This window comes from Schistocerca americana, chromosome 9, assembly GCF_021461395.2.
Source record: "Schistocerca americana isolate TAMUIC-IGC-003095 chromosome 9, iqSchAmer2.1, whole genome shotgun sequence".
Taxonomy (NCBI): Eukaryota; Metazoa; Arthropoda; class Insecta; order Orthoptera; family Acrididae; genus Schistocerca; species Schistocerca americana.
In genome coordinates, this window is record NC_060127.1 from 208255385 (window position 1) to 208280481 (window position 25097).

Below are 25097 nucleotides of genomic sequence, written 5' to 3' on the forward strand. Positions count from 1 at the left end.
ATGGGTTCTGCGATTGCTTACGCTTGACCAAAAACGGAATCGAGTGAAGGAAGAATCCGCAGGCCTTAAGCGCCGTTTCGTCACTGTGGACCAAACATGGATACATTTCTGTACGTCTGAGGCCAAAGAACAATCTAAACAGTGGGTTACTCTTCTGTCATAAATCGCCATATCACGGATTTGAATAAAATCTTTGTCCCGCCAGCCATTTCTTCAAATTGTGCAACAAGCCAAGTCTGGAGAACAGGGGGGATTTCCATTAATTTCCATTAATTTTGCGACTACAACTGCTGAGGTGTGTGCTGGTGCATTGTTGGGTTGGAAAAGCACTTTTTTGCGGTCCAATAGCCGGCGCTTTTCTTGCAGCTCGGTTTTCAAACGGTCCAATAAAGATGAATAATATGCACCTGCAATAGTTTTGCCGTTTTCCGGATATTCGATGAGGACTATGCCTTGCGAATCCAAAAAGACAGTCGCTTTAACCTTTCCGGCCGAAGGAATGGTCTTCGCCTTTTTTGGTGCAGATTCTCCCTTGGTAACCCACTGTTTAGATTGTTCTTTGGCCTCAGACGTACAGAAATGTATCCATGTTTGGTCCACAGTGACGAAACGACGCTTAAGGCCTGCGGATTCTTCCTTCACTCGATTCCGTTTTTGGTCAAGCGTAAGCAATCGCAGAACCCATATTGCGGATAGCTTTCTCGCGTCCAAATGTTTATGCAAAATGTTATGTACCCGTTCATTAGAGATGCCCACAGCGCTAGCAATCTGACGCACCTTAACTCTTCTGTCATCCATCACTGTATCACGGATCTTATCAGTGATTTCTGCAGTCGTAACCTCCACAGGGCGTCCGGAACGTTCAGCATCACTTGTGCACATAAGGCCACTCCAAAAATTTTGAAACCACTTATAAACTGTTCTCATCGAAGGTGCATCGTCACCGTAATCTTTATCAAGCTTCTCTTTAGTCTCCCGAGGTGTTTTGCCTTTCATAAAGTAATGTTTAATCCCCACGCTAAATTCTCTTTCGTCCATTTTTTGACAATCACTCGACTTTCTTGGCTCACACGAATGCCAAACACAAAGAAATAGACCAATATGGCTGAAACTTGGCGCGCGTTCTTTGCAAAGATGCTCCTAACTAAACATGGCCTCGATACGCGCCGCTGGTGCCATCTCTCGGACTTCGCACGGATTTTTCAAATGCCCCTCGTAAATCTCTATTGATGGTGGAACACACGAGTTGCCTTAGAATTTTCCAGTTATCTCGAGGGGTTCGAATGTTGCTCTGCCGGCCGGAGTGGCCGTGCGGTTCTAGGAGCTACAGTCTGGAAACGAGCGACCGCTACGGTCGCAGGTTCGAATCCTGCCTCGGGCATGGATGTGTGTGCTGTCCTTAGGTTAGTTAGGTTTAAGTAGTTCTAAGTTCTAGCCGACTGATGACCTCAGAAGTTGTCGCATAGTGCTCAGAGCCATTTGAACCACTTGAACTGTTGCTGTGGCCAACACACTATCCAGCTCTCTTACCCAAATGGTTGAAATGGCTCTGAGCACTATGGGACTTAACTGCTGTCGTCATCAGTCCCCTAGAACTTAGAACTACTTAAACCTGACTAACCTAATAACATCACACACATCCATGCCCCAGGGAAGATTCGAACCTTCGACCGTAACGGTCGCGCGGTTCCAGACTGTAGCGCCTTTAACCGCTCGGCGACTCCGGCCGGCTCTCTCACCCACTGCAAACACAAACTTACGGGAAAAATTGGAATACCCCAAAATATAATTAATGTAGAGTAATGAACTTTCGGGAATACATTTGTCTAGCTAACATATTTAAGCGATTAACATTGCAACGTCACAGTTTAGCGTAAACGCGGAAAAAGCCATTGCAAAGATGAAATGCCGGTACATTAATTGTGGTGTCACCGCCAGAGACCACACTTGCTAGGTGGTAGCCTTTAAATCGGCCGCGGTCCGTTAGTATACGTCGGACCTGCGTGTCGCCACTATCAGCGATTGCAGACCGAGCGCCGCCACACGGCAGGTCTAGAGAGACTTCCTAGCACTCGCCCCAGTTGTACAACCGACTTTGCTAGCAATGGTTCACTGTCAAGATACGTTCTCATTTGCCGAGACGATAGTTAGCATAGCTTTCAGCTACGTCATTTGCTACGACCTAGCAAGGCGCCATGCTGTAAACATGTACCGTCAAGAGCGATGTTCACCATTTATGGATTAAAGTTCAGTATTCCACAGCTACATCCTTTTTTGCTAGTCTAATTTCCTTGACCTGTTCCAGACCTCACGCCAGCCTGCGTGAGGTAAAACGCGTGCCTTTCGGCTTCCTCTCATTCCGGGTTGGCTCTCTTGCCAATCCACAACATTAATAACCATTGTAACTTCTAGAATGCGTGTGCGAGGACTGTGATAGAGAAGGTGAATGATCGACTTTAATTTATTGGGAAAATTCTGGGAAATAGTGGTCCACCTGTAAAGGAGACCGGATATAGGACGCTGGTGCGATCTCTTCTAGAGGGCAACTGGAGCGTTTGGGATGCGTACCAGGTCGGGTTGAAGAAAGACATCGATACAGTTCAAAGGCAGGCGGCTATATTTGTTACTGGTAGGTTCGCACAAGACGCAGTTGTTACAGAGATGCTTCGGCAATCCCTGGAGGGCATGCGACATTCTTTTCGACGAATGCTGTTGATAAAATTAAGAGAACCGGCGTTTGAAGCTGACTGCACAACGATTCTACTGCTTCCAACACACTGCGCGTAAAGACCACAAAGTTGAGATATCAGAGATCAGAGCTCATGAGGAAGGATATGGAAAGTGGTATTTCCCTGCTCTGTTTGCAAGTGGAACAGGAAAAGAAGTGACTAACAATGGTACGGATAACCCTCTGCCACGCGGCATACGGTGGACTGCGGACTGCTTATGTAAGTGTATGTAGATGTAGCGTACAAGTAGAGCGTGTCGGTTTACAACAGCGGTATTTGGACGAGCGTTATCCTGTTGGAGAACATACCCTGGAATGCTGTTCACATATGGCAGCTCAAAGGGTTGAGTTAGCAGATTTACGTACGTATTCGCAAATCAGAGCGCACGGGATAACCGCGAGAGTAGTTCTGCTGTCGTAGGAAATTACGTGTCGGACTGTCACTCCGGGTGTAGGTCTGGTGTGTGTAGCACGCAGAAGGTTTGGTCGCAGGCCCTCAGCCGGCCCCCTTGTACCATCACAGGCACCGAGGCAGAACCAACTTTGATCAGAGGACGCAACAGACCTCCACCCTGCTCTCCAACGGGCTCTCGCTTGACATCAATCAAGTCGCAAATGGCCGTGGTTTGGGCTCAGTGGAACGTACGCTACAGAGCGTCTGGCTCCGAGCTGGCCTCGAAGTAACCGGTTCGTAACAGTTGGTTGTGTCGCTGTTGTGCCGCCTGCTGCACAGACTGCTGCTGCAGATGCAGTGCGGTGCTGTGCTGTGCTGTGCGCCGGGGCGAGACGCCGGAAACGACCGTCTTCCCTGTCGGTAGTACCACTTTGCCGCCCGGAGACCGGTGGACGTATAACACGTGGCTTCAACACAAACAAAGCAACAGGGGCTTTCGACCGTCTATGGCAAACTCAGCGACGCGGGATTCCCCGACGGGCTGTGCGTCTGATACACTCATACCTCACAGACACGAGTTTCAACACTGACGTGCAGGGAAAACAATCAACACGACACGGTATACACGCGGGAGTACCCCAGGGAAGCATCCTAGGGCCCCTACTGTTTAACCTCTACATAAACGATCTCCCAACCACACACAACACAACGATGGCAATCTACGCGGATGACGCAGCCATCCTCGCGCAAGATTGGAAACCATCAAACATTACGTCACGCTTACAGACTGCACTCAGAGTGGCTGAGCCTCGGTTGGAGAAATGGCGTGTTAGAGTAAACGTCGACAAGTGCGAAGCCGTTCTGTTCACTAGAAGACGGAAGCAACTGCGCAAACACCGCTACTACAGACCAATAACTCTGCATGCACGGCCAATACGTTTCCGTGAGAAAGTCAAATACCTCGGTGTCTGGCTGGACTGGAAATTACTCTGGGGGGACCACATACAACACATGACCAACCGAGCTAGCGCGAGGCTCAAACAGCTCTACCCTATGCTCAACAGTCGTAGCACACTGAACAGGAAGGGTGTCGAGGTCCATGTACACGACACTTATTCGACCCCTGATGATGTACGCAGCTCCCGTCTGGGGATACGCTGCGCCTACACGCCTGCGCCGTCTGCAGTTCATACAAAACAAAGTACACAAAATCATAAGCAATGCTCCACGATACACACGCATCGCGGACCTTCACCGGGAATACCGACTTCAGACTCTCACGGAGGTAATCCACAAACTCACCACAGGACTATACAGAAACTCCAGACATTCGCAGAACCCGTTTATTCTGAATCTGGGGAACTACGACCACAACCATAGATGGAAACATAAAAGACCAAAATACATACTTGTAAGGACCTAACATCTATGGCCAAGCACACGCAAACACAACGGTACAGGTGAGCCCCTGTTAATCAGACGCCATTACTTGATATCCAGCTGGAACACACTGCCGAATAACTGGCACCACGCAGGGAAGCCGTACCGTACACTGCATGCAGACAAGCTCCACACATCCCCCACACAGTGAGATGATCTATGGCCGATCTCCCACTACCATATAACGGTTAGGTTAGGTTAGTGTTGTTTAACGTCCCGTCGACAACGAGGTCATTAGAGACGGAGCGCAAGCTCGGGTTAGGGAAGGATGGGGGAGGAAATCGGCCGTGTCCTTTCAAAGGAACCATCCCGGCGTTTGCCTGAAACGATTTAGGGAAATCACGGAAAACCTAAATCAGGATGGCTGGAGACGGGATTGAACCGTCGTCCTCCCGAATTGGAGTCCACCATATAACGATCTCGATTGTTCCAGGAATGCAGCGGCTGCAGCAACTGGGATACATCGCCATCGCTTGCCACGGTAATGATGCCCGATACCCATACTAACAAATCCAACCTTGCATGAACTATCGCAGCTAGTAAGCCACTACTGCTCTTACTACCCATCCCACTGTCGCAGAGGTTTTTTTACCACGGCACGAGCCTTGGCACTTTTTTCCCCTCTGCTCTTCAAATTGCTACCCTCACTCGCGTCTCGTCCACTATCTGTCACCTGATGGACCGTGTTAATGCGTAGTCTTACCCAGACGCACGGACAACATCACAGCCCAGCATCCTGTGATCCACCTATTAGATAACTAACACGTAGACGGAGGTGACAGTAGAGCTTTTGGTCTGGTCACCACGTTGGTGCGGGCGTGGAGGGGCCCCAACTCTATACAGGTGTTCTTGTGACGGTACATTTTCGTGACCACCGCTGCCAGCAACCATTTACAAATCTAACCATTCGTTATTTCTGCTATTCTGCATACACACAATAAATAAAATTTCGTTATTTGTTATCCCTTGCGTCGATGCAATTTTAAAGGCCATCAGCGCGGAATATCCTTCGCGCTGAGTACTAAACTTGCATGGAAAGGCAACTTCCCCTTAATATGTGTGGGGCTCATTTGTAATGATGAAATTAAAGCAGCGTTTAGAATCTTTGTTTACAAGATAACTGATTTGTCAACTCTGTAAAAAAAAAAGCTTGTGCAGTCAATAATTATTAGTCTAAAAATGATTAACGATTTCAAAACAATAGGTTCAAAAATGGTTCAAATGGCTCTGACCACTATGGGACTTAACATCTATGGTCATCAGTCCCCTAGAACTTAGAACTACTTAAACCTAACTAACCTAAGGACAGCACACAACAACCAGCCATCACGAGGCAGAGAAAATCCCTGACCCCGCCGGGAATCGAACCCGGGAACCCGGGCGTGGGAAGCGAGAACGCGACCGCACGACCACGAGATGCGGGCAAAAACAATAGGTTTTACGAGAAAATCTTTTGTTTATTCACATTCTGATAAGTTGTTTTTTTTTCATTTTTTAAACACAAACCGTGAATATTGTCATTATTTTATATAAATTCTCACCCTTGTATGCCCCATAGCGCAGTCTATAGGCCGAAAATACTGGCAAAACCTAATGCATTTTCACCGTTTTGCCATTGCAATAGCGTAGGATGGAAAGTACTGCATATTAATCTCTGATACAAACTGAGTAAACAATTTATATTTGTCATTGTACGTAACGACAAATTAAGTAGCCGTTCCAAACTTAAGGCGTACATACTCTGATATTTTCGGAGAAGCTTCAGCAAGAGTTGCTATTCCTTCCGTAACATTATTTGGTTAGTCATTAGTATCCGTACTTGTTGAGTTTTCATTCGTTGTTCGTGTGGCATTTTCGTTTATAGGATTCCGTACTATAACCGATAAAATTGAAATCCTTATGAAATCACTTTGCTCACTGTCTGTTTCTTCGACTGTTAAAACCCCTTTTTCTGAGGAATGGGTAGATATAACAAGTTGAAATTTATCACATAATAAGGTCCACGGTTCGTTGGCAGTGTGAACAATATAAGCTTGTAAATCAATGCAGTCAAAAGATACGGCCATGTATGTCACATATTCTGATTCAGTCATCAAAATCTATAGGATACTCCCCATTGACCTAGAATCATTAAATTTGACGAGAAGTAAGATTTCACAGTATAAGTAAAGGGAAAAATCCCAAAATTTTCAATTTTTAATTATATCACATTAAAAAATATTCTTTTCCATTTTCGTCCATCTGTCTTCCTCTCCATCGTGAGGACGCCTTTTTGTCAGGAGCGGGTGGAGGTAAAGAATTGAAATTTATGTCAGGTATGAGTACCGCCCTATGGCAGTTAAGTGCACTGCTTAAAGGATCACTTTTTCGGGACCCCATAATTGTTTCCCATTGAGACGCAGGTATTTAAAATTTGGTTCAAACGTGCCTACACCCATCCGCTGTAACGGTGCAAAAGTGCACCGCCCTGTGACTTCAGCCCCGACCACTCTTCACACAGCAGGGAGTCGACATAGGCGAGAAAAACACCACAGCTGGCAAGTTCATGTAAGGTGGAAGGTGCGTTAATGACGTCACATTGGCACCAAATTTCACCACAATTCTGAACAACGCCACCGCGGACGTGTCAGACAATGGCAAGGTCGTCATACCTCCTGTTACCCACAATTCACCCCTCAGTTCGACGCCTCCGTGGTGGATATCAGAACAGCGTCACCCAGTGTTGAAATCAAGCTGTTTTCTTGCGGGTGGCCGAGGAAAACATTTCCGATACACTGTTACTCAGGTTCGACAGGAAAAGGATTCAGGGGGTGGCATAAACGGCATTATTAAGACCACCGCTTCCCACGAGGCGTTGACTGCCACACATTTAGCTGCCGAAAACGGCAGTTCGCAGTTTGATCAGCAACTAGAAGATGTTTTTGACAATCCTTGACGCTTCAAAGCTTCTCTAAGGACATAGCGGGCCAGCAACGCCACTGAACGTCGTCACACTGCTCTGGAGTGCAGTGTGCCCGCAATGTTTGCTTTCGTGTACATGTCGAAACCGCTAGGAACCGTTCAAAACCGTTTCGATGAAACTTGAACGTGATCTGAAGCCGCAAGGGGCGTTTATAGAATTTTTTGTCCTTTTTCGCGCCCTCCTGTGGCGTGATCATGGAAACGTGTGACAATTAGACAGTCGTGAATAAAACGCAAATGGTTCCTTTAAGGCCTTCGCTCCCCCCCCCCCCCCCCCCCCTCATTTCCATGACCAGCCTAAATAATAGACTGCGTATTGTTAACCTCGTCCATTTGAAGCTCTGAAGTCGATCCATGGTCACAATGTCAAATCCCAGACCTAGGACTGAAACAATGGCCTTTGATCCAGAGTATTCCTACTTCGACTAATACGAGGTGTTGCTGCTTCAGAGGAATCGTTGAGTAATATTAATCTGGTTCAAAATGGTTCAAATGGATCTGAGCACTATGGGAATTAACTGCTGAGGTCATCAGTCCCCTACAACTTAGAACTACTTAAACCTAACTAACTTAAGGACATCACACACATCCATGCCCGAGGCAGGATTCGAACCTGCGAGCGTAGCGGTCGCGCGGCTCCAGACTGTAGCGCCTAGAACCGCTCGGCCACTTTAATCTGGTGACCGTTTTTTTTTTTTTTAATTAAATTCTTGTTCATTTTTAGGCGCAACTTGACGTCTAGCCTCGCATCGAACGAAATAGTCAATTACCGTGGGAAACGCAACTCTGCGCGTTCGTGAAATTTTATCTTAATCTTACCTATCAGAAGAAAACATGCGCACGTATTAATTGAAACGATTGAATGGATAAATACCGCATGAGGCCAAAAAATAATTATATTTATGTAACGCATTATGCAATTTCCGGTCCTGTGGATCTACACTAAAATTCGACTTTTCTTACAGCGTGAACATCGGTATTTTTACCTCTCACGGAATTAACCAAACTTGCTGTGTCCGACTCAGGTGTATTGTTTCAACAGTGTGTTTTTTCACGTCACTTGCATTCGTCCTGCAAGTTCCCAGTACGTTTCAACATCTGCTTGAAGGCAGCTATCTATCGTGGCATCAGCATGGCTTCAAGAAATAAAGGTAATTTATTTTTGTTTTTGCTAATTTTGAGCTAGAATCTATTTATAATATGCTGTAATAAGCTAATATATCCTGCATAATCGAACAACTGATTGTTTATTTCACGACTACAATACGGCTAAACATTTTTTTCGGCATTGTACTGAGTTTACATTCGACAAGGAGTTATACTTTCGCAAGCACAAGGCAGTATTCAAGACGAAGAAGAGAAGGTTGAAGAAGAGAAGGTTGAAGAAGAGGAGATGGAATGTAATGACAGAGAAGATGCAGTTCCAATGAAGAAGAGTCACAGAACACAAAAGCCTGTGCCATCATCAACAGCAAAGAAATCCTATGCCGTCCATATGCCTCAGATGATAAACAAAAGCTAGAAAAGGCGATTCAGATGTAGGCTGCCAATTTTAATTGTTTCACATTTGTATATTGCGCTGAATGCAAAATATATCTCTGTTTCACGTAGGAAACAAACTACTTTCATGCTATTCTATAAAAAATATTAGAATTATGAAAAATTTTCTGATTGCATTTTCACGTAATAACAATAAACAAACATTTTTTGGTATGTACGTAACTGTACGAGGGCTATTCGGAAAGAAAGGAACAATAGGTCGCGAAATGGAAACCACAATGAAAATCAAAACTGTTTTATTTTCAACAATTAGCTACAACTTCCAGCTACTTATCTCCATAGTCGCAGATCCGAATTAGACGTTTGCCGTAACGTTGTGCCAACTTTCCAATACCCTCGTTATAGAAGGCAGCCGCCAGTGCTTTCTACCAATTCTCTATGCTAGCCTACAGCTCGTTGTCTTGCCAAAATGTTTTCTACACAGCCGGCCGGTGTGGCCGAGCGGTTCTAGGTGCTGCAGTCTGGAACCGCGCGATCACAGGTCGCAGGTTCGAATCCTGCCTCGGGCATGGATGTGTGTGGTGTCCTTAGGTTAGTTAGGTTTAAGTAGTTCTATGTTCTAGGGGACTGATGACCTCAGATGTTAAGTCCCATAGTGCTCAGAGCCATTTGAACCATTTTTTTGTTGTCTTCACAGCCAACGGTTCATGTGACCAGAGATGAAAGTCAGAGGTAGACAATTACGGGCTGTATTGTGGGTAATCAAACATTTCCAACTGAAAACGATGCAGGAGCATCTTCATTGCCCCTGCAGAATGAGGCTGAGAATTGGCTTGAAGAAGAAAACGCACGACAGTTACGTAATGTTGGCTGCTAAGCTTCAGGCGAAAATTCTCACCAGGCCCTCGTACAGCTACGTATCTTTATGCGCTCCCTGTGTGCTCAGAACTAAAGAGAGCGACGTAATGCGATCGATGGGCATACTGGGGACACTGCCCAACATACCTGTGCAAAACTTCATCGGATTTTCACTGTGGTTTCCATTTCTCGACCGATCGTATTTCTGTAGTCAGTTTATAAATAAAATCCGCCAAAGCAATCCCTAAAACAATCCATTACTAGGATAAAAACGTATTTGAGACTAGATGCTACCTCTATATTCCATGCCTTATTATAGGGATAATCAAAAAGAACCAATAGTTTTCAAACATTCGTTGCTTCCAAACTACAAAAGATAGAAAAACAATTGCAACTTTCCTGTAAACAAAAACGTTCAAATTTTATGCATTCAATGTTATCGAATTCACAGCTTCAACAACGCGTTGTCGCAGACTTTCAAGAGTGTCAGGCATAGGGGGATAAAAAGTCGGGCTCACTCCACAGATAAAAGTCACAAGGTGTGATGTCTGGGACGCTGGATTTGAAGAAAAGGAGCAAAACATGAACTTCATCGCCGGTGGCTTTCCAGGTCTCCACAGCTCCCACCTTGTGTCTTATCTGTGGGGTTACATAAAAGACGGCGTTTTTATCCCCCCTATGCCTGACACTCTTGAAAGTCTGTGACAACGCGTTGTTGAAGCTGTGGATGCGATGACGAAAGTCCAGCTGCTTGGTGTGTGGAGGGAGATGTGCTGGCGTTCTGATATTTGCCATGTAACACATGGTACTCACATTGAATGCATAAAAATTTGAATATTTCTCTTTCCAGGAACGTTCGAATCGTGTTTCTATCCTTAATAGTTTGGGAGCAATGACTATTTGAATTCTGTTACTTCTTTTTGAATAGCCCTGTAGTTTTGTGAATAACACTAAATGTAAAATGTAGTAGTATTTCAGCCTCATTTTGACCCACAACAACGCACTGACCACCAATGTATACTTTTCATTCATAAATTCCACCCTCGATACTGAGGAGGTTAAATAATTTCTTAAATTGGGTATTAACAAAATCAGTGTTACAGTATACGTATAGAATATTTCAACACAAACAGGTTATTTTCATGAATACAAAATATTTTTCGCCAAGGTAGCTAGTTTACATTGCTTTACTAAGCAGAATTCGAAGAGGAAATGGGTGAGATACAAAGCAACGCAACGTCACAGGTACGTTTAGTGATAGCGAAAGCGTTACAGCTCGCCAGACTCCCGTGGCATACGCCGGAAGAGGCGCGCTCATCCAGGTGAAGTGTACTGTTAAAAATTACAAATCAATGATGTGCTTCTTCCTACACATATCTCGTTGAAAGAGAGTGACGGAACATTAGAAAGAGGCCAGCGAACACTGAGTCGCTCTTACCGTGAATGGGCGCTGATGACCGTGCAGCTCAGCGCCCAACAAAACCAAACATCATCATCATCATCATCATCATCATCATCATCATCATCATCATCTTCTTCTTCTTCTTCTTCTTCTTCTTCTTCTTCTTCTTCTTCCTGTGAAACGTTAACGACTGGTACAGGAAAAGGGGAAAAGTGACAGTGGTATACAAAATATCCTCTGCCACACACCATAAAGTGGCTTGTGGACCGTAGATCCAGATGTATTAATGGAAACAGTCATTTTCCGCTGTCTTCTTACCACTGACCCTTTTGCACGTACAGTGCAAGCTGGTACTGATTTGTTTGACTGATGGGGCTGCTAAGTGCTATACCACCTACTGCACTCCCCTGACTTAAGCCCTCGTGACTTAAACTCGATTTCTAAACTGAAGGAAACACTTCACGGCATTCGCTTCAGAACTGCTACAAATTCGTCGGGCAACAGACCGCGCCGCTCGAACTGTCAACACAACTGGCACTGCTAAGAGTATCCTACGACTTCCACATCGCTGGCAACGGGCTATACACAATGCTGGTGAATACTCTGAAGATCAGTAAAACTTTGAAACACGTATCTATTTTGTACGAGCTGTAAATAAATAGTTGCCACTATTAAAGTTCCAACCCTCGTATATTCGATTTTTACTAATTTCTCTTCTTCAGAAATGATTTTCTTTCCATTAACAGTCTACATTTTATGTCCTCTCTATCTCGGCCATCTTCAGTTATTTTGCTGCCCAAGTAGCAAAATTCATCTCAGCATGACCTGATTTAATTCGCCTTCATTCATTACTCTTGTTTTGCTTTTGTTGATGTTCATCTTATATGTTCAACTGCTCTTCCAAGCCCTTTGCTGCCTCTAACTACAATGTCATCAGCAGACAGCAAAGTTTTTATTTCTTTTCCCTGTTCTCTAATTCCTAGTCAAAATTTTTCTCTGGTTTCCTTTATTGCCGGCCGGTGTGGCCGAGCGGTTCTAGGCGCTACAGTCTGGAACCGCGCGACCGCTACGGTCGCAGGTTCGAATCCTGCCTCGGTCATCGATGTGTGTGATGTCATTAGGTTGGTTAGGTTTCAGTAGTTCTAAGTTCTAGGGGACTGATGACCTCCCATAGTGCTCAGAGCCATCTGAACCATTTTTTTCCTTTATTGCCTGTTCGATGAACGGATTCAATAAAATCGGGGATGGGTTACAACCTCGTCTCACTCCCTTCCCAACCACTGCTTACCTTTCACGCCCATCGACTCTATAACTGCCGTGCGATTTCTGTTCAAGTTGTAAACAGGCTTTCCCTCCCTGTATTTTACCCCTGCAGCCTTCAAAGTTTCGAAGAGAGTGTTCCAGACAACATTGTCGAAAGGTTTCTGTAAGCCTACAAATGCTATAAACGTGGGTTCGCCTTTCCTTGATATATCTTCTAAGAAATTTCGCAGTACTGACACGCTTATCTCTACATATCTCCAGGACTCAAACGATCTTCACTGACCTAAACTATCATTTTTTCCACTTTTCTGTAATGAATTTTTGTCAGTATTTCACAACCATGACTTACTGAACTTATAGGTCGGTAATATTCAAACGTGTCAGCATCTGATTTCTTTGTAATTGGAAATACTATCTTATTCTTGAGGCCTGACAGTATTTAGCCTGTCTCATACATCTTCCACAAGCAGAATGATATTTAACGAACTCTAGAAACCAGGAGTAGCGAAGAAGAAGGAAGACTGATGTTTTTCGGGCTGACAGTTGAATGGGAATAACATTTGCTAAGGAAACAGCATGGTAAACAACAGCGCGATCCGTTCTACAGAACGTCTGCAGTGGTTGGGGTCCTTACTTCTTGAGTATGACAGTAGACACCGTGGGAACTCAGAGATTCGCTGTTAATATCGTACTACGTCAATGGTAGCGGAACAAACACTGGTAGCAGTTACTACTGTAAAATATCTGGGCGTACGCGTACGGAACGATTTGAATTGGAGTGATCGTATAAAATTGTTGGTAAGGCGGGTGCCAGGTTGAGATTCATTGGGAGAGTCCTTAGAAAATGTCGTCCATCAACAAAGGAGGTGGCTTACAAAACACTCGTTCGATCTATACTTGAGTATTGCTCATCAGTGTGGGATCCGTACCAGATCGGGTTGACGGAGGAGATAGAGAAGATCCAAAGAAGAGCGGCGCGTTTCGTCACAGGGTTATTTGGTAAGCGTGATAGCGTTATGGAGATGTTTAACAAATTCAAGTGGCAGACTCTGCAAGAGAGGCGATCTGCATCGCGGTGTAGCTTGCTCGCCAGGTTTCGAGAGGGTGCGTTTCTGGATGAGGTATCGAATATATTGCTTTCCCCTACTTATACCTCCCGAGGACATCACGAGCGTAAAATTAGAGAGATTCGAGCGCGCACGGAGGCTTTCCGCCAGTCGTTCTTCCCGCGAACCATACGCGACTGGAACAGGAAAGAGAGGTAATGACAGTGGCACGTAAAGTGCCCTCCACCACACACCGTTGGGTGGCTTGCGGAGTATAGATGTAGATGTAGATGAACATATCACATGCGAAAGTGTAGCTAACCTTCAAGAAATGAATGACATTGCGCTGTCTGTAGTAATATAGTCTAAGACAACACAGACGACGCACCACGAAGGAATTACCCGAATTGGACGGAAATCGGTAGATGTGCAGACGAAAAGACTATTACAGTTTCACAAAAATTAGATAATTTATTCAAGAGAAAGCTTCAGAAATCGAGCCAGTCATTGATGCTTTGGTCCGCATCTGGTCCTTAAGCAAGCAGTTATTCGGCTTGGAAATGACTGATAGATTCGTTGCATGTCCTCCTCACGGATTCTGTGCCAACACAGCGATTCATTGGCAGAACACTTAGAAGGTGCAACAGGTCTACTAAAGAGAATGCTTACACCACGCTTGTCCTATTCTGGAGTACTGCTGTGCGGTGTGGGACCCGAATCAGGTGGGACTGGCGGATGACATCGAAAAAGTTCAGAGAAGGGCAGCTCGTTTTGTATTATCACGAAATAGGGGAGGAAATGTAGTGGCAATCATTAAAATAAAGGCGTTTTTCCGTTGCGACGGGATCTTCTCACGAAATTTCAATCACCAATTTTCTCCTCCGATTGCGAAAACATTCTGTTGGCACCCACATACATAGGGAGTATTGATCATCAGGATAAAATAGGAGAAAGCATGGCTCGCACAGAAAAATTTAAGTGCTCATTTTTCTCGCGCTCTGTTCGAGAGTGGATCGGTAGAGAGACAGCTTGAAGGTGGTTCACTGAACCCTCTGCCAGGCACTTTATTGTGAACAGCAGAGTAATCACGTAGATGTAGATGCGGATATATGTATCTCTCAGACTTCCGACCCATCAGTCGGCAAGACTCAGCTGAGGGACAACGCCTCTTAAGACATTAGGAGCTGAACAGTTTCGTTGGACCACGTCCTTATACTCCGAACTGTTTACCAGCAGCAATGTCGTACAGTCGTGAAAGACCTCACTGAATCACCTCGTGTTGGTGTACGAAGCGGCCCAGCTGGACAGCGGATGACCAGAAACGGGTGATTTGGTGCGATGGACCACGCTGTACCTTGTGGCAATCCCATGGAAGGATATGGGTTTAGGAAAGCCTGCCGTCATGTCTAATGGTAACAGTGAACTATGGAGGACGTTGTGTTACGATATGCGGTGCTTTTCGTGGTTAGGGAGTGGTCCCCTTATTGCGCATAAGACAACACTAAATACCGAAGTACATGGACACATTTTGCGACATTGTGTGCTGCGTACAGTAGAAGAAAGGTAGTAGGAGTAATGCACTACGTTACAGGCCCATATCATTAACGTCGATATGAAGCAGGACTTTGGAGCATATATCGTGTTAGAACACCATGAATTACATCGAAAGGAACGGTCTATTGACACACAGTCAATATGGATTTAGAAAACATCGTTGTTATGAAACACAATTAGTTCTTTACATACACGAAGTGTTGAGTGCTATTGACAAGGAATTTCAAATTAATTCTTTATTCCTAGATTTCCACAAGGCTTTTGACACTAAAACACAAGCGGCTAGTAATGAAATTACGTGCTTATGGAATATCATCTCAGTTATGCGACTGGATTGGTGCTTTCCTGTCAAAGAGGTTACTGTTCATAGTATTGACGGAAACTCGTAGAATAAAACGCCAGCGGCCGTGCCGCAGTGGTAACACCGGTTGACGTCAGCTCCCTGTAGTTAAGCGCTACCGGGCTGGGCAAGGACTTGGATGGGTGACCACTCGGTCACTGTTGGCAAGTGGAGTGCACTCAGCCCTTGTGAGGCAAACTGAGGAGCTACTTATTGGTTGAAAACAGTCTTGGTTGCAATTTTAGTTTTTTTTAATTTTTCAACGACGCGTTCCGCCTTATTTAGGCATATTCTGGTTTTCTGCAGAGAAAACAGAGAACAAATACATCTATTTAAGAATCGCGATCGCGTTTTGCAGACTTGGATAACCTATAAACATGTATAAACAGATCACCTATTGAAAATACAAACATCTACCTCTACATTATTACTACGTAATTCCCATTTTTAAGTGCTTGGCAGAGGGTTCATCGAACCACAATCATACTATCTACCATTCCACTCCCGAACAGCGCGCGGGAAAAACGAACACCTAAATCTTTCTGTTCGAGCTCTGATTTCTCTTATTTTATTTTGATGATCATTCCTACCTATGTAGGTTGGGCTCAACAAAATATTTTCGCATTCGGAAGAGAAAGTTGGTGACTGAAACTTCGTAAATAGATCTCGCCGCGACGAAAAACGTCTTTGCTTCAATGACCTCCATCCCAACTCGCGTATCATATCTGCCACACTCTCTGCCCTATTACGCGATAATACAAAACGAGCTGCCCTTTTTTGCACCCTTTCGATGTCCTCCGCCAATCCCTCCTGGTAAGGATCCCACACCGCGCAGCAATATTCCAACAGAGGACGAACGAGTGTAGGGTAAGCTGTCTCTTTAGTGGACTTGTTGCATTTTCTAAGTGTCCTGCCAATCAAACGCAACCTTTGGCTCGCCTTCCCCACAATATTACCTATGTGGTCATTCCAACCGAAGTTGTTCGTAATTTTAACACCCAGGTACTTAGTTGAATTGACAGCCTTGAGAATTGTACTATTTATCGAGTAATCGAATTCCAACGGATTTCTTTTGGAACTCATGTGGATCACCTCACACTTTTCGTTATTTAGCGTCAACTGCCACCTGCCACACCATACAGAAATGTTTCTAAATCACTTTGCAACTGATAGTGGTCTTCGGATGACCTTACTAGACGGTAAATTACAGCATCATCTGCGAACAACCTAAGAGAACTGCTCAGATTGTCACCCAGGTCATTTATATAGAACAGGAACAGCAGAGGTCCCAGGACGCTTCCCTGGGGAACACCCGATATCACTTCAGTTTAACTCGATGATTTGCCGTCTATTACTACGAACTGCGACCTTCCTGACAGGAAATCACAAATCCAGTCGCACAACTGAGACGATACCCCATAGGCCCGAAACTTGATTAGAAGTCGCTTGTGAGGAACGGTGTCAAAAGCTTTCCGGAAATCTAGAATTACGGAATCAACTTGAGATCCCCTGTCGATAGCGGCCATTACTTCGTGCGAATAAAGAGCTAGCTGCGTTGCACAAGAATGATGTTTTCTGAAACCATGCTGGTTACGTATCAATAGATCGTTACCTTCGAAGTGATTCATAATGTTTGAATGCAGTATATGCTCCAAACCCCTACTGCAAACCGACGCCAATGATATAGGTCTGTAGTTCGATGGATTACTTCTAGTACCCTTCTTAAACACTGGTGCGACCTGCGCAATTTTCCAATCTGCAGGTACACATCTATCGGTGACCGAGCGGTTGTATACGATTGCTAAGTAGGGAGCTATTGTATCAGCTATTGAAAGAGCAAATACCTTAATTTGGTATTTCTTAAGAATCCTTTAGTCAGTGTAGTCAAAGGGCATCGTCGAATATATCAGGCCAACACCGCCTTCGTTAAGCTCAGTAAAAACTAGAAATATAAAATAGTAAAATCATTACCTTTTCTAGATGGACGCGAGAGGCATCAAGATCTGCATAACGCGTTCCCGTTCACAGGAGCGAGTAACAGAGTAAGATGGGGGGCTCTGGTAGTAAGCATAATGCGCCACAGCGTCGTGTGCCAGTACTGAAGCCTAATACCGAATCACCTCAAGAGGTGGCGCTGCGACGCAGCAGTAATTAAAAGTGAGAGATCGTAAACTGGATATACATACTCACTAAAACTTTATAAATGTAACACACATAAAACGTTGATAAGATGGAATTACTAGGGGCAACACCTGTGCTTAACTTATCCTAAAATTTTGACGAAGTAAAATACAAATGAAGGCGGTAAATTTAAAATGAGAAAACGACTTGCATAATACAACACACAGATGCAGTACATAAACAGATTTTTCGTATCATATACCACTAGAACGAGAACATTAAAAACACAGGACCGTAATTTCAAATAAAGAGGCCGCCCATATAACAATACTGCGTCATTCGGAGCTAGAAGGTCTAGCAACATCTTTTTTATAAAATACAAGTAAAATTATTAGGCTTAAAAAACACACACCAACGTGGAAGACGGACGTCATGCGGGTACACTCCCCCCCATTTTTATATAGCTACATTGAAATGTGTAAAATGCATCATCATTTAAAGCGACATCTTAAATAGATGTATTTGTTCTCTGTTTTCTATGTCGATAACCAGAAGATGCCTAAATAAGGCGAAACGCGTCGCTGAAAAATAAAAAAACTAAAATTGCAACCAAGACTGTTTTTAACCAATACTGTTAAGCACTGGTTTGCTGTTATGCCACACATGGACTGAAATAATTTCTGAGGAGCTACTTGATTGAGAAGTAGCGGCTCCGGTCTCGTAAACTGACATACGGCCGGGAGAGCGGTGTGCTGACCACATGCCCCTCCATATCCACATGCGGTGACGCCTGTGGGTGAGGATGACACGGCGCTCGGTCGGTACCGTTGAGCCTTAATGGAATGGGAGGGTGGAGTTTAATTTTTTTTAGAGTAAAACAAAAGTGATTTCCGGCGATCGGGACAGTGTTCTAGGCGCTTATCTACAGTATGTAAACGATTTGGGATACAACCTGTGCAGCCGTCTTAGGTTGTTTGCAGATGATACTCGTTTATCGTCTAGTAAAGTGATCAGAACAAATTGCAAAATGATTTGGAAAAGATATCTACAGGGTTATTACAAATGATTGAAGCGATTTCACAGCTCTACAATAACTTTATTATTTGAGATATTTTGACAATGCTTTGCACACACATACAAAAACTCAAAAAAGTTTTTTTAGGCATTCACAAATTTTTGATATGTGCCCCTTTAGTGATTCGGCAGACATCAAGCCGATAATAAAGTTCCTCCCACACTCGGCGCAGCATGTCCCCATCAATGAGCTCGAAAGCATCGTTGATGCGAGCTCGCAGTTCTGGCACGTTTCTTGGTAGAGGAGGTTTAAACACTGAATCTTTCACATAACCCCACAGAAAGAAATCGAATGGGGTTAAGTCGGGAGAGCGTGGAGGCCATGACAACGCATCCTCTTCCATGAGCTGTTGCAACCGCGCCGAAAATTCAAAGCGTTTGACTTTGTCATCGGGTGTCAAGGCTTGTAGCAATTGTAAACGGTAAGGCTTCTGCTTTAGACTTTTCCGTAAGATTTTCCAAACCGTCGGCTGTGGTATGTTTAGCTCCCTGCTTGCTTTATTCGTCGACTTCCGCGGGTTACGCGTGAAACTTGCCCGCACGTGTTCAACCGTTTCTTCGCTCACTGCAGGCCGACCCGTTGATTTCCCCTTACAGAGGCATCCAGAAGCTTTAAACTGCGGATACCATCGCCGAATGGAGTTAGCAGTTGGTGGATCTTTGTTGAACTTCGTCCTGAAGTGTCGTTGCACTGTTATGACTGACTGATGTGAGTGCATTTCAAGCACGACATACGCTTTCTCGGCTCCTGTCGCCATTTTGTCTCACTGCGCTCTCGAGCGCTCTGGCGACAGAAACCTGAAGTGCGGCTTCAGCCGAACAAAACTTTATGAGCTTTTCTACGTATCTGTAGTGTGTCGTGACCATATGTCAATGAATGGAGCTACAGTGAATTTATGAAATTGCTTCAATCATTTGTAATAGCCCTGTACATGGTGCGAAAATTGGCAATTGCCCCTTAATAATGAAAAGCATGAAGCCATCCACATATCCGTTTAACTTCGCTTACACACTCACTCAAATCTAAAATCTGTAAATTCAGCTAAATATCTAGGCGTTACAATTACGAGAACTTCAATTGCGAAGAACACACAAAAAATGTTATGGGAAAGGAAAACCGAAGACTACGTTATATTGGCAGAACGCGTAGAATATGCAACAGATCTTGTAAGAGACTGGCTACACTACGCTTGTCCGTCCTCTTTTGGAGTGCTGCTGCCCTCCCCGAGATTCTTACCAAATAGGATTAACGGAGCACCGAGAAAGTTCAAAGAAGAGCAGCTCGCTTTCAGTTATCACGAAATGGGGGAGCGAGTGTCACTGACATGATACAGGATTTGGGGTGGACACCATTAATACAAAGGCGTTGTTCGTTGCGGCGGAATCTTCTCATGACGTATCAATGTACACTACTGGCCATTAAAATTGCTGCACCACAAAGAAGACGTGCTACAGACGCGAAATTTAACCGACAGGAAGAAGATGCTGTGATATGCAAATGATTAGCTTTTCAGAGCATTCACACAAGGTTGGCGCCGGTGGCGACACCTACAACGTGCTGACACGAGGAAAGTTTTCAACAGATTTCTCATACACAAACAGCAGTTGACCGGCGTTGCCTGGTGAAACGTTCTTGTGATGCCTCGTGTAAGGAGGAGAAATGCGTACCATCACGTTTCCAACTTCGATAAAGGTCGGATTGCAGCCTATCGCGATTGCGGTGTATCATATCGCGACATTGCTGCTCATTGTTAGCAGAATATGGAATCTTTGGGTTCAGGAGGGTAATACGGAACGCCGTGCTGGATCCCAACGGCCTCGTGTCACTAGCAGTCGAGATGACAGGCATCTTATCCGCATGGCTGTGACGGATCGTGCAGCCACGTCTCGATCCCTGAGTCAACAGATGGGGACGTTTGCAAGACGACAACCATCTGCACGAACAGTTCGTCGACGTTTGCAGCAGCATGGACTATCAGCTCGGAGACCACAGCTGCGGTTACCCTTGACGCTGCATCACAGACAGCAGTGCCTGCAATAGTGTACTCGACGACGAACCTGGGTGCAAGAATGGCAAAACGTCATTTTTTCGGATTAATCCAGGTTCTGTTTACGGCATCGTGATGGTCGCATCCGTGTCTGGCGACATCGCGGTGAACGCACATTTGAAGCGTGTATTCATCATCGCCATACTGGCGTATCACCCGGCGTGATGGTATGGGGTACCATTGGTTACACGTCTCGGTCACCTCTTTTTCGCATTGACGGCACGTTGAACAGTGGACGTTACGTTTCAGATGTGTTACGATCCGTGGCTCTATTCTTCATTCGATCCCTGCGAAACCCTGCATTTCAGCAGGACAATGCGCGACCACATTTTGCAGGTCCTGTACGGGCATTTCTGGATACAGAAAATGTCCGACTGCTGCCCTGGCCAGCACATTCTCCAGACCTGTCACTAATTCAAAACGTCTGATCAATTGTGGCCGAGCAACTGGCTCGTCACAATGCGCCAGTCACTACTCTTGATGAACTGTGGTATCGTGTTGAAGCTGCATGGGCAGCTGTACATGTACACGCCATCCAAGCTCTGTTTGACTCAATGCCCAGGCGTATCAAGGCCGTTATTACGGCCAGAGGTGGTTGTTCTGGGTACTAGTTTCTCAGGATCTATGCACCCAAATTGTGTGAAAATGTAATCAGATGTCAGTTCTAGTAAAATATATTTGTCCAATGAATACCCGATTATCATCTGCATTTCTTCTTGGTGTAGAAATTTTAATGGCCAGTAGTGTAGATGTAGATAAAAGTGTAGATGTTGATCAAGAACCGTTCGGAGAACGACCGCTTAAATGGGCATGACAACACACCTTGTCATAAATCAGCCTGTGTGGTTTGTGGACAGCAACATTCGTGAAATGGAGTGGCATGTCTACAGTCCCGACGTGAACCCAGCGGAACAGATTTTGGCAGAGTTAGAAGTCAGACCCCAGAGTCCAACATGACAACCTCCTCCGGTTTCCCCGGTGTCTTCTTTTCAGGAAGAATGGGCTGACATTCCTATATATTCAGACATTTCATCGAAGCTTCCTGGCAGATTAAAACTGTGTGCCCGACCAAGACTCGAACTCGGGACCTTTGCCTTTCGCGGGCAAGTGCTCTACCAACTGAGCTACCGAAGCACGACTCACGCCCGGTACTCACAGCTTTACTTCTGCCAGTACCTCGTCTCCTACCTTCCTACTGGCAGAAGTAAAGCTGTGAGTACCGGGCGTGAGTCGTGCTTCGGTAGCTCAGTTGGTAGAGCACTTGCCCGCGAAAGGCAAAGGTCCCGAGTTCGAGTCTCGGTCGGGCGCACAGTTTTTATCTGCCAGGAAGTTTCATATCAGCGCACACTCCGCTGCAGAGTGAAAATCTCATTCTGAATTTCATCGAAGGTTGGTTGCTGTGTTGGTTGGTAGATTTTGGGGTGGGGCCAAACAGTAAGGTTATCGGTCCCATCAGATTAGGGAAGGATGGCGAAGAAAGTCGGCCGTGACCTGTCAAAGGAATCATCCCGGCAATTGCCTGAAGCGATTTAGGGAAATCAAGAAAACCTAAATCAGGATGTCCAGACGCGGGTTTGAACTGTCATCCTCAAGAACGCGAGTTCAGTGTGAAACCACTGCGTCATCTCGCTCGGTCATCGAAGATGTCTCCAGTAGAGTTCAAGCTATCATGTAGGGCAAGGGTGGACACAATCTACATCAATGTCCATACTTTTGATCAGATGCTGCAGGTAATCTTTTTTCCCGTCGCTCAGTATGAGAACGAAGTACGACAAGAGTGGCAGTAATTAGTTAGCAGTACCAGCAATCATGCACTACGCGATGGATTGTGAAGTATATATGTGACGACTGCTGAGTAGTGAAAAATACTTTGTCATTTTGTGATTAGCTGACAACTGACAATTTTTGTCTGCTGCTACTAATTAGTGAGAAGATACAATCTTAAAAGCAGAGAATAATTAATAAGAATTTCAATACTGTAATGGTTTTGGTTTATCGCTATACTCGACCAAATATTTGTTTCATCACGATATTGTACCGAAAAATTCCGGTCGAAAGAGCACTGAGAGCATTAGCTTGATTGTACGGAGCGTGGCTTACACAGTCAGAGAAATGAAAGCCGTCCGTTCTCTGAAGCCTACATTAGATCTTCTGAGGCACGAGATCTCTCTGCTGACTGGCGCCACCAGCGAGTTTGCGATGAGGCCCAAAAAGTATTTGTTACTTGGCACTGACTCCTGTAAGTCTAATGTTTCTCTCACTGTCTTTTCTTTCGCTGAAGTTATGGGGTGAAATTTCTCTTCACTTTTCTCGAAAATTTTCTTGCACGAGGGTTGACCAGAACGTAATGCACTACTTTTTTTTCAGACGAAACCACTGCTACGAATGCGAAACGTTATGTATTATTTCTAGTCCCGTGAGTGAGCGGGCCAAGTTTCTGTCACTTCCGACAGATAGCGTAGCTGCAGGATCGTTTCAAAATGGTGATGTACGTTACAAGCAACGTGCCGTCATTGAATTTCTCACTGCAGAGAAAGAAACTTTGGGGGATATTGACAAAGGCTTGTGGAAAGTCTGTGCAGCATCTGCAGTCGACAGAAGTACAATTAGTCGCTGGGCACGAAGGGTGAGGTGATGAGAAGGGGATTCGGCGGTTCGGCGGAGCTGTACGATTTGCAGCGGTCGGGGAGACCATCCACGGCTGTCACACCTGGCATGTTGCAGCGAGCTGGTGTCATTCGCGAGGACAGACGCATTACGACTCGGCAGCTGGCGCTGCATCTGTCAATCAGCAAAGGAAGTGTGGGTGCAATTATCAGCTCTCTTGGATATTCAAAAGTGTGTGCGAGATGGGTATCGCGGTGTCTAACGGTGGATCACGAAACGTACAGAAAAAGCAGTTGTCTTAATTTGTTGCAACGTTTGAAGCTGAGGAGGAGGCCTTCTTGTCCAGATTATGACAGGTGATGAAACCTGGGTTCACCATTTTTGAGCCCGAAACAAAACGACAGTCGATGGTATGGCGCCATTCCCTCTCCCCACAGAAGAAAAAAAGCCAAAGCAACTGCTTTCGCCGGTAAGGTCATGATCACAGTGTTCTGGGACTCTGGAGGTGTGATTCTCATTGATGTGGTGCCAAGAGGCGGCGCTATTGTTCAGGAGCACGTGTCAACACACTAACCAAACTCAAGACGCTCTTCCGGCGACTTCGGCGCCACAGCAACCCCAGGAGATGTTTTGCTGAAACACCATAACGTTCGGCCCCAATGAATCTGAGGACTGCTGAACACATCGCAAAAGAGGATTGGACAGTGTTTCCCCATCCACCCTACACCCCTTACCCAGCCCCCTCGGCCTTCCAATTGGCTGGTCCATTGAAGGACATTTTGAGGACGATGAGGAGGTGATTCACACAGTGAAGCACTGGCTCCGCCACCAGGACGAGGATTGGTACCGACAGGCCATACGCGCCCTTGTCCTGCGCTGGAGGAAGACCATAGAACGGTATGGAGATTACGTGGAAAAACAGGGCGCGTAGATGAAAGACCATTCGGAAGAAAAACGTAATTGTAAAATCGAACATACTGTATACGTTTGGCAATATTACAAAAAAGGAAACTGCACTTATTTGAGATTCTTACCCTGAACATTAATGAGAGCCCATCAGTCGAAAAAATGGCCAGTAAGATAGAGATAGCATTCACGCCGTGACGATGCACTTACAAATCCAAATGACTATTTCTTCACGTCTAAGGAAGTAAGGGCCATTGTGTTTTAGCGTCTCGTCTGCGAGGACGCCACTAGGGTAGCACAGGGTGGCCGCACGAGAAACCGGCCCCTGGTACTGACTACTCGCCAGTTACGCACGAACTGTTGCCCGCCACGAGCAGGTACACCAACAGATAGATAAAAAATGTAATAATTGTATAATAATGTAATAACAACTAAACTAATGCAAGGAACAACTTAGAACCAGTAGGTGACAATGAGCAGTCTAGTACTCGGGGCCGGATTTAGTGTGCCATTCTTTGTAAGGGCCGATCAAAACGATTCAGTTTGAAAGCGGTGCTGCAGCACATATATGCAATATGTGGGCATGTTAGCACTGACGTGTAGGTAAGGCATTCGTGTCTTTCCGGCGTGATTGCGGTGAATATGGAAACGTTAACTAGAGCACAGTTATTACCAATGCCGTTATTCTTTCCTTCGCTGCCGAAGGACGAACACCGGTAGCACCCATTGGAGAATGAAAAATATGTAAGAGACGAAATGGTTCAAATGGCTGAACACTATGGGACTTAACATCTGTGGTCATCAGTCCCCTAGAACGTAGAACTACTTAAACCTAACTAACCTAAGGACATCACA

At 45.2% G+C, this 25097-nt stretch overlaps 1 protein-coding gene and 1 non-coding gene across 2 annotated transcripts in view; one reads left to right on the forward strand and one right to left on the reverse strand.

Annotated features, from left to right (window-relative positions):
• Positions 1-25097, reverse strand: part of LOC124550830 (farnesol dehydrogenase-like) — a 182235-nt gene that overhangs the window by 11589 nt on the left and 145549 nt on the right. The gene's annotated exons all lie outside the window — the stretch shown is intronic.
• Trnas-cga lies at positions 21964-22038 on the forward strand. The gene has a single exon. It is a non-coding gene; the product is annotated as a tRNA-Ser (tRNA).